This window comes from Girardinichthys multiradiatus, chromosome 24 (genome assembly GCF_021462225.1).
Source record: "Girardinichthys multiradiatus isolate DD_20200921_A chromosome 24, DD_fGirMul_XY1, whole genome shotgun sequence".
Taxonomy (NCBI): Eukaryota; Metazoa; Chordata; class Actinopteri; order Cyprinodontiformes; family Goodeidae; genus Girardinichthys; species Girardinichthys multiradiatus.
Genome location: NC_061816.1, coordinates 15,013,474 through 15,024,733, shown reverse-complemented (window position 1 = coordinate 15,024,733; position 11,260 = coordinate 15,013,474).

The following is an 11,260-nucleotide window of genomic DNA, read 5'->3' as shown; positions in this document are numbered from 1 at the left end:
AGTCATTTTCTTCAGGTTGCAGCACCTCAGGTCCTTCAGGCCTGTCCAATACTTAAAACCACTTATTGCTCATGTATGCAGTTGATCAGTAGTTCAACATAATAGACACCATTTCAGTTGTGAAAATATTAACAAGTTAAAAATACAACTTAAATGTAATGACTGTTTGTTTTAAACCATTAATTTGATGAAATTAGTATTAATTCTCACTTCAACCTAAACCACAATTTGTTCACTTTCATAAATATTTACAGAATATTTGTATTTCTTGTTACCAAAATAATCCAGTTTAAGTATTTCATTATAAAAAAGAGATAAAATGAGAAAACGTATAATGAGCCAAGATTAAATTTGAGTCATTGCTGGTTCTGCCCTCACACATTTCAGATTTTTCTTCCGGCCCCATGAAAAAGTTAATTACCCGCCCATGATTTAGAACAACAAGCTCCAAATACATAAAACATAGACTACTGCCTTATTTGGTGAGACAGTTGACTTGGCTTGAGAGACACTGCTGAGCCTCCTCTTTTCCACTAATCTGCCTAAACGTTTTCATACTGTGGTTCATATCAAGTGTTCTACTGAGCTGGTATTAAGAAGAATGTGGTTTGTATCTATATTGTTCAGCACTTCTTCCCCAGCCATTTCTAGTAGTACCATAACACACTTCCCTTTATTATGTACTGATATTAAGATCGGTTATATTGTTTTAATACCTATCAACAAATTAGTTTTATAATTATCAAAGATGAATCTTAAAGATGTATTTTAACCTTTCTACTGAGTGTCTTCTATTACATATTGAAACAAAATCTGTAAATATATGTATATTTCTCAGGATAATAATTTAATTAGATTCAAGGGACTTTTATATTTGATCATTTCAAGCATGTAACAAAAGACGTAAAAGAAAAGAAAACAAGTTCACATTAAAGGTTTGGCACATTAACCGTTAACATTGAAAAGTACAGTTAGAATTTTTAAAAGTTTTTTTTTACCCGTTTGAAAGTTTTTAACCAAACAAAATAAAATTCCCTTATTAACCTTGAAAATAAATATTTGATTATTTTGTCTTTAGAATGAATTTTCCACACATCTTTTTGCAGCTTTTATTTAAACAGGCAGGACAATAACAACAATCAAGATTACAAAAACATCCTTTATTTTGAAAAATTAATTAACATTGTTTGTTTTGACTAAAACTAAATTCTGGCAAAGTAATTAAAAATGATCAGGAGAAAAAGAGTTCTTATAGGTTAAATGTCAATCTGAGGTACGTATGTACACTATAGTTATAATACAACACCAAAACAAGTGCGATCTGGTAGGTTACCTTTAATCCAGTCACCAGTTGTATGTGTTATAATTATGTAGAAAGAAAAACTAGAACAAAAACAACCGACAGAAAATAAAGATGAAAGTAGTTAAAATGTCAATTTTTTTTTTTTCACTAAATAACAATATTGAATACATTAAATCTTGTTTTGACAAAGTGCAAAATCTTACTTACTGACTGTTAATATGAAATATGCAAATATCTCTAATCTCAGATCTTTTTCTCTGTGGATGTCATTGCTCCCAGCGTTATTGCATGAATTGTATGCATTTGTTTGAATTTCTTTTCTTTTTCTCTATGCCTCTCTCATGCTTGTTAAAATTACTGTTCTTTTGTTTTTTACTGAATAAATTGAATGTTTTTTTTTTTTTTACCTTAAACTCATAAACTTATAATTTCATAATATTCGGTAGAATTGCCTTTCAAATTGTATGACTGTATGGGTATCCCACCACAATGTACCATAGTAGTTTGCTGGAATTTTGGCCCTTTTCTTTGCACCGAACTGGTCTAACCTTTTAAGCTCTGCCCACAAGTTTTTCCAGGAATAATTCAAAAACATTGACATTGGGTGTGTCCCAGTTCAGGGGCTGGATCCTTTGAAGGCCGTATTTGTAGGCCGGTTATGTCACAACGCGGCGACGAAGGCTGTCCTAATTCATAACTTCTTCCGAGACTCCTTAAAGGCCACCGACAAATGTGTCCATCTTTTGACCGATTTGAATGATGGGTCGTACGCTTTGCGGTCTATCATTTACCATGATTCATTGCGGGTCGAAGTGGATTGGTCAAGCAGGGACAGCGATGGCCGACCACAGCGGCAAAAGCTGTGATTAAATTGTGAAAAAATTACACTTTATGTGACACTAATGTACTTCTACAATGTTTTTAGTGCGGGAATATAACTATGTAGACATGAAATATCTGCTTGATTTATCAAGACATCGCCTAATTTCAAATGTGCTCCGACGTGTTCGGAGTTTTCTGCTCCAGCCGTAGGAACTGCCGTCTTGCCTCGCCAGCCTTCCCAGCGGTGAGGCTAGACCATCCCAATCCACAGCTGCTCACTTCCGGCCTCTGTGGTTTTAGCGGTCGACGAAGGACCCAGCCCACGTAGACCAAGTACTTCGAAGGATGCAGCCCCTGAATTGGGACATACCCTTTGTTGTGTTTAAGTCACTTTGTAACCAATATGGTGGTATACTAAGGGTCATTGTTCAGCTAGAACACCCTTTTATGTCTAAGACAGCATGTAATGGCTGTCTCGCTTCAATAGGTCCACATAACATTCTTTCCTTATGTTGCTATTTATTTTGTGAAATGCACCAGTCTATCCTGCATCAAAACACCCACACAGAATAAAACTGTACTTCACAGCCGGGATAAATCTCAGACAAGCTTCTTCCCGTGTCCTTCAAATGTATCAATAGTCATTATGGCCAAGCACTTTGATTTTAGTTTCATTAGACCACATAAGAATGTATCCAAAAATGTAGGTCTTTGTCCCTGATTTCATTTGCAAACTTTAATCTGGTTTGTGTGTTGGTTTACATTGATGGCTTCTTTATTCTGTAAGTGACATTCAGATTCATGTCACGGCAGGACTTGTGTCTCTGTGGATAAAGACAAGCTTACCAACTTCAGCCACCATCTTCACAAGGTTGTTCCTAATAGTACCTAATACTTTGTAGTTATATTGTATAAATTAGTCAAATGGTTCTGGAATACATTGAACACTAAAAACAATATATACTGATTGTCCAAAAACTGAAAACTTGGGGTGAAATGACAAAACATATTTATCTTCTGAAACAATCTTTTATTACTATTTATTATAGTGAATGTAGCATGCATGCTATAACAGTCTATAGTCTATTTTTTTTATTTATATTGAGTTAAAAATATTGTGCATCATAGTATTTAGTACTCAAGGATCTACATTCCAAGCAGCTTGCCAATGGCACCTTAAAGCCTTCAACCATACATATATTATGCCTTCATCGTTGTGCATATTTTCAAAACATGACTCATCTCTTGGGGCTGATCTAAGCAAACTCAGACAATCTAATTTGCAAGCTTACCAACATGACACATGATAACAGTCTCTCCATGTCTCCTTTTGCTCTACCAACAAGCTGCCCTTCTATAGAAAATGTGTTAGTCATCGCCTATATGGCAGACAGACACAACCATACTACTGTTAGTCAGCTGAAGGCCATACAAGATCAAGACATTTTGAAGTATCATTGTTTCTATAAAGAAAAGTTCTTAATAGAGTTCAAAGAAAGCACAAGTTGTCTTATTCATAATACCATATGCTTGCAAGAAACCTGAAGTTTTGTAGGTAATTTAGAGCAACTCCTAAATGGGGGTTTTATGACAAACAAAAAACTTCACTAAAACTCAGATATGTCTCTGATGGTACTACTGAATCTAGTATTATTATACCCACCATGGATTTATAACAATAAAAGAAAAAAACATTAAGACTCAAATGATGCTAAACATCATGTATTTGTGTATTTAATGTGTCAGCTGCTCATAGCTGCGGCCGTAATGGTCTGAGGTGCCTGTCACGGTGGCAATCTCCGAACCCCGTGGTGGACACCGGCAGTAAGGGATGCTGTCAAGCTGAAGAATGAGTCCTATCGGCTGTGGTTGGCTTGTGGAACTCCTGAGGCAGCTGACAGTTACCGTGAGGCCAAGCGTGCTGCGGCCTGGGCTGTGGCAGAGGCAAAAACCCGGGCCTGGGAGGAGTTCGTTGAGGCCATGGAGAAGGGCTACCATTTGGTCTCAAAGCAATTCTGGCAAACCGTCCGGCTCCTCAGGAGGGGGAAGCAGTGCTTCGCCAACACTGTTTACAGTTGGGGTGGGTGGCTGCTGACCTCAATTGGGGACATTATCGGGCGGTGGAGTATTTCGAAGATCCCCTCAATCCTGCCATCACGCATTCCCTGGTGGAAACAGAGGCTGGGGACTTGGGGTTAGATTCTTTCATCACCCAGGCTGAAGTCACCGAGGTGGTTAAAAAGCTCCGCAGTGGAAGGGCTTTGACGGTGGATGAGATCCACCCTGAGTACCTCATGTCTCTGGATGTTGTAGGGCTGTCATGGTTGACATGCCTCTTCAACATTGCGTGGCGGTCGGGGACAGTGCCTCTGGACTGGCAGACTGGGGTGGTGGTCCCCCTTCATAAGAACGGTGAACGGAGAGTGTGTTCCAACTACAGGGGGATCACACTCCTCAGCCTCCCTGGTAAGGCCTACGCCAGGGTATTGGAGAGGAGACTCCGGCCGATAGTCGAACCTCAGCTTCAGGAGGAGCAGTTTGGTTGTCGTCCCAGGCGTGGAACACTGAACCAGCTCTATACCCTCTACAAGGTACTCAAGGGTTCATGGGAGTTTGCCCAACTGGTCCACATGTGTTTTGCCCTGTGGGGGGTGCTTATGGAGTATGGAATCGGGGGCCCTTTATGAGGGGCCATCCGGTCTTTGTACAAGTGCAGCAGAAGTTTGGTCCGCATTGCCAGCACTAAGTCGGACCTGTTCCCTGTGCATGTTGTACTCCGGCAGGGCTGCCCTTTGTCACCGGTCCTGTTCATAACTTTTATGGACAGGATTTCTGGGAGCAGCCAAGGGCCAGAGGGGGTCTGGTTTGGGGACCAGTGGATTTTGTCTCTTCTTTTTGCGGATGACGTGGTCCTGCTGGCCCCCTCTAGGCAAGACCTACAGCATGCGCTGGGGCGGTTCGCAGCCAAGTGTGAAGCGGCTGGGATGAAGGTCAGCTACTCCAAGTCCGAGGCCATGGTTGTCGACCGGAAAAGGGTGGCTTGTCCTCTTAAGGTTGGAGGAGAGTTCTTGCCTCAAGTGGAGGAGTTCAAGTATCTCGGGGTCTTGTTCACGAGTGAGGGAAGAATAGAGCGGGAGATCGACAGACGGATCGGTGTGGCTACCGCAGTAATGGGGGCACTGTGCCGGTCCATTGTGGTGAAGAGAGAGCTGAGCTGATAAGCGAAGCTCTCAATTTACCGGTCGGTCTACGTTCCTACCCTCACCTATGGCCATGAACTTTGGGTCATGACCAAAAGAACAAGATCCCAGATACAAGCGGCTGAAATGAGCTTCCTCCGTAGGGTTGCCAGGCACTCCCATAGAGATAGGGTGAGGAGCTCGGCCATCCGGGAGGGGCTCGCAGTAGAGCCGCTTCTCCACATCGAGAGGAGCCAGTTAAGGTGGCTCGGGCATCTATATCGGATGCCTCCTGGACGCCTTCCTTGGAAGGTGTTCCAGGGATGTCCCACTGGGAGGAGGCGCAGGGGATGGCCCAGGACACGCTGGAGGGACTATGTCTCTCGGCTGGCCTGGGAAGGCCTTGGGCTCCCCCCGGAGGAGCTGGAGGAGGTGTCTGGGGAGAGGGACCTCTGGGCCTCTGCTGCCCCGCGACCCGGATAAAGCGGAAGACGACGAGTACTAGTACCAATTTTTTTTGTTTCTTAGCCACTGATATGTTAACATAACACTGGTTGCCATCTCAACAGCATAATGCATCATCTCCAATGCACAAAAGGTGGAGAACAGTCAAAAGAACATTAGATGATCTTCGTCAGGTTCCTGTGGCTAAAATTATAAGTGGGAACAAATCAAGATTTTTCTTTGGATGACACTGTGTTTTACTCTTTTTACATTATTTGTTTTTACCTTCCCATAGAAACTACACCTGGCCTAGTGTTTGCGTTTATTTGTGCCTCTTTTTTGACAAAGCTCTTGTTGTAGGTATTGCTGCTGTTAACTGTCCCTGATTTTTTTCCAACAAGTTATAAAAAACATTTTTCAACGTGTCATTCTTGGCCCCTCAACCCAAAGTTATTAGGAGCATCAGATGCTTACACTGATCCTTAGATCGCCTGAGTTTTCTCCGGGTTTAAAGGTACTTGTTTCTTTCAACTGTTGCTACATGCTTGAGGATTGCTACAAAGTCAAAAACTCTTTTCAATCATTTGAGCTTATTTGGAAAACCTTTTGACAAATAGCTTTAAACATTGTTTTCAGTTTGATTGTATTTATAATAATTTAGATAAAATTTAGCTTGAAGTAATTGGACCTAAATCTGACCATATGATGAAATTGTGCTGTAATAAATTGGTTTGTTTGAAATTTAATTTGAATGGAATTGAGGTCTTTGTGTTTGAATAATCACTTTATTTCTCTTGTAAAGAAATTGCATTTATTGTGAATTGGCACAAAAAAGTGAACTGGGTTAAATTAAAGAGAAAATAAATTGAATTGAATAGATGGGCGGATAGGCCTACCACTGATTACAGCTGGAGAGTAGCAAGTGTTCATCAGTCCAGAGAGGTAGCTAAGGTTATAGGAGTCAAATACAGGTTTTTATTGCTGTTTTTTGCTTTGATGTTTTTTGCATTGTATGCCAGATTATGGTTGGACCTTTATCACTGTTTTCTAAATAAATTCATAAGTTGTAGCTGTTCTGAAAATTTGTATAACCAGGCTGATAAATAGTTGCCTAAATATTTGCATGGTAGTGTGTCATAATCTTTAGAAAAAAAAAGAAAAAAAACTCTGTTGTTGAATCCAGTTAAAGCATTACATATGCAAATCTACCAGCACACATCGACTTTCATAATAATAAAAAAAAAAAAAAATCAATCAGTTTGCTTGGATATCGCAGGGGCTTATCCAGCTCTCACAAAGCTTCAAAAAGCTGCTCATTTCTCGCCTTTTTGCAGCCATAAATTGTCAGATTTGCCGCTTACATACGAAGACTCCAATTGAGTCAACACCATCTGAGTATATCCCATGTTTCTCCTCGTAGTGTGTGTATGCGCGCCCAGCTATGGTTGCCATGGTTATGCCTTTCATTGGCTCAGTCTGCAGGCGGATAAATAATGCACACTAATGCTGGCGTGGTGACAGCACTGCAGCAAGCTGTTGCTCAAAACGGCTCTGCCCTGGAAACACTCACTAATACAGACATAAATATGTTAATGCACGAATGGAGGCGCTCCAACGTATGAACACACACGTCAGTCTGTCTATGAAATGCTTATAAACATTCTTATAGGGAAAGTGGACAGCTAGAAGAAGGTGTGATCTGTATCAGCTTTCGTATTGATTGACCAAAATCCTAACGGATCTGCCAGGCTGTCAGGCATGTTCCAGGAGAGTGAGATATCAACGTTTGTTTTGACACAGGCCTGTTTAACGAAGCAGGTGAATAAGCTGTGATGGACTAGTGTCAATACCTTCTTCCCTGTAGGGTGTATTTAAACTTTTCTATCAGTGATTGCCTTTTTAAAAGCTGGCTGAAATGGGTGATTTGATGTCAAGTGATGCAGCACTCTGCACGTGTGGTCCAGGGGTTAATTGAGATAGAGTCTGGTTTTCCTTTGTGCTGTCACTCATCAAGCATTAATGGTATTGTTAATTTGCATATTTTTCTTTGGTATACATAGTGAGTGACAACAACACAACACCTCTTCATTTGGAAAAAAGCTATCTTTCCCTAAATCAAAATGTACAAAGCATTGTAAAAGTATTGACACCCATTCACACTTGAACTTCTCCATATTTTTATTGTTACAACCATAACCTTGTATTTTATTGTCAGACCAACACAAAGTGGTATAGTAAAGTAGAAGAAAGGTTTTCATGTTTTTTTTTAAATAGATATTTTAAAAAGTGTGGCGTACATTTGGATATAGCCCCCTTTACCTGCTAAATAAAATTAAGAGCCAAGCTATGTTGGGGCCACACGAAGTATGTACAAGAAATTGCTCTGGTCAGTTGGGACCTACTCCGAGCTTGTTTGCCTACTTATATGTGGCAGAAAATGAACACTTATCACCTATTCTCTTTTTTTTTTTTAAATACCATTCTGACAGTGGAACACGGTGTTGGTAGTGTCATGTTGTGGGGAATCTTCTCTTCAGTAGGAATATAGGAACTTGGTCAATGTTAATGGGAAGATGCATGGACTTGCAGACAAGTCAGTCTTGGAAGAAAAAAAGCTGCATGATGTTAGAAAAACATTATTTAGCAACATTACTGCTGAATATTGCAATGACTTTATCTAATGTGACATCCACATTTTCCTTAATTTGTTTTCTATTCAATAATCAGAATTTACCCACCATTTTTTGAGAGCTTAAGCATATCTTATTTGTCCAAATACTTCAGTCAATATTGCAAACATTGATATTGCAGTAATAATTGTGATTCATATATTGAGCGGCTCTCCTACAACTCTACCAATACATGGCCATCCACCTAAAATGACAAGTCAGATAAGCAGAACATTAATAAGAAAATTATGAAATCATGATGACCGAGCGAGGTACAAGTTCAGGAAAGTATCCCCATACCATGACACTTCAACCTCCATGCTTTACAGTTGGTATATGTTTTTTTTTTTTTTTTTTTATATTTGGTTTAAACCAAATATGTCAAAATAGTGTCAAAATATTTATTTCTATAATCCAAAGAACATTGTTTCAGAAGCCTTAGGCCCATAAAATCCTAAGATTAAAAGTAGCTCCTATTGATGTCGTTCTAAGAAAAATCTTTTTTTTTAGTTTTTTTTTTTTTAGACCTTTCTCTGTAAGATAAAAGTTATCCACTAAGCATCTTATGCCTGGTTCACACCACAGAATTTTCACATTGTCGGCAGATTTTCAAAATCTGAGAGACCCCACACATGATTATATAATATCGTAGGTATAACAGGTTTGGTCCTACAATGTGTGGTGTCCAGTCACACTACAAGCACACCACACATGAACAGATTTTTACTCACAAACATTTAGATTTCAGATGGGAAATCTCGCAAACCCTCTCGAGATTAAACGTGAGTTCAGAGGAATTCCCTTCAATATTTCCATCACCTTGCTGTCTGATTGGCTATACCTCTCATTCAACAGGCTGCATGCTCATTTATCTACAGGGAAAACCCCACACAGTAGGATATCAGATCAAGACATTCCAACATGTTGAATATCCCCGATTTGAGGTTTGAGCGGTCTTGACGTCCACACCACACATGGCAGGATTATCTCACAAGATTGGCCATAACAATAATCGGGGCATGTCAGAAGGGGAAGATCAGGGCAAAAATCAGCATAAAATTCCTGCTCTGTGAATGAGGCATTAGTCCTTAAGAGTGCTCTTAAACTGGACAAATGTTAAGGGTAGGGAGGAGGACTTTTAGTGAGCCTAAGAGTGTCTTAAACAGAGAAGATGGTAGAAAAGCAGAGAGAAAGGAGAGATATTCTCTGTACAATGAACAAAAGTGAATTTTTTAATATGCTACCAGCTCGATTGTGCAGGGATCCACCCCCTAAACAGGCAAGATAATGAGCACATGAATTTCTCTAACAATCATATAATTATTACTATAGAGATAAGTTTAGCTTTATCATCCACTAGGGCAAAATTAAATAGTTTTAGCAGCAGATTAAAGGTGCACTTCTAGTAAGATAATATTAGGAAAGATAAATAAATGGTAGAAACAATAATGAATAACCATGAATAAAAAGTTAACAAATTGCACACAACATAGTACAGAATTATTTAAATATTTACAAACTGTAAAAATCCTTTAAAAAAGAAATTGGAATATGAAGAAAAAAAAAAAAAAAAAGAAAAGTAATTGGAACAAAACGGGAATAAAAATGTGTCATGTAAACTTGCTGATCGGAATATTTTGTTGGCATCTAGCCAGAGCGACTGGCCCCTCAAGCCGGAAATACGTCACGTTGACATGTTGCACATACGCACTTAGGTCAGTTTGCCTCATTCAGAAGAACTTGATCCTGTCAAGCAATTACATGCATGTTGATCGGATTGTCAATCAACAAAAACCACCCCTCTCAATCAGATTACAATATAATTCCGATCCTCCTGAATCCATTCCAAATATTCCGACTGACATGTTTACATGTCACATTTTTAGTCCAATCTGCTGTTTTTTCCAATTACTTATGTCCATGCAAACAAAGCTAGTGTCACACCTAGTAACGGGGTCAACCACAACTCACCTTTCTCAGAGTCGCACTGCAAAATGAATCACTCTTAAGCTAGGAGTCCTTGGCAGGAATCTTCAGGCTAAGATAGAAGCTCTCTAAGAGGACTCTGAGAATCTTTGTAAATATGATCTCTGGTCTTTGCCTATGTTTTTTCCTTAAATTTTTATTGTGGTCTTCATGTTTTTCTTAGGGAGCAAAGGTTTTCTCCTTGCATACCTCCCATGAATGTTAAACTTGTGCAATCTCTCTGTGATTATATAGGCATACACTTTAATATCAACAAAAGTAAGAGCCTGCGGTCAATCCTTTGATATTTTATTGTTTCTGTAGCCTTCTTTTAGCATCTTGCGGTCTGCTGTCAGGGTGAACTTGCATGGACTATCAGACCCAAGTAAGTTGGTAGTGGTTTTGAATGTCCTCCACTTATTTCATATTTTTCTCTGGAATGGCTGGTTTCATATTCTTTCAAGACCTTTATAAAACCATACTATATTATGCTGCGACAGTCTTCTTTCTGAAAGCTTAAGACAGCTCCATGGATCTCTCCATGGCATTCACTCTCACTTCAACAGTAAGGAGCATAACAAATGTTTGCGGTTAAAATATGGCAAACCTTCAAAATGAGTAATGTTGTTGTAATTATCTACACCTGATGTGAAATAAAAGAAGTAAAGATGGAAAAGATATTTATTTTTTTATGAAATAACCATATGTCCAAAAATATAATTAAATCACACAGGGTTTCATAGGGTTTCATAATTTTTTCAAATGAACATAAATCAATTAAGAATCTGTGACAAGATTTGTCTTGAGATGAGCTGCAAGCCCCACCAATTTCTGACTAAGTGCAGGTGTAGGTGTGTCTCCTAGCCTAGAGAGAGCGA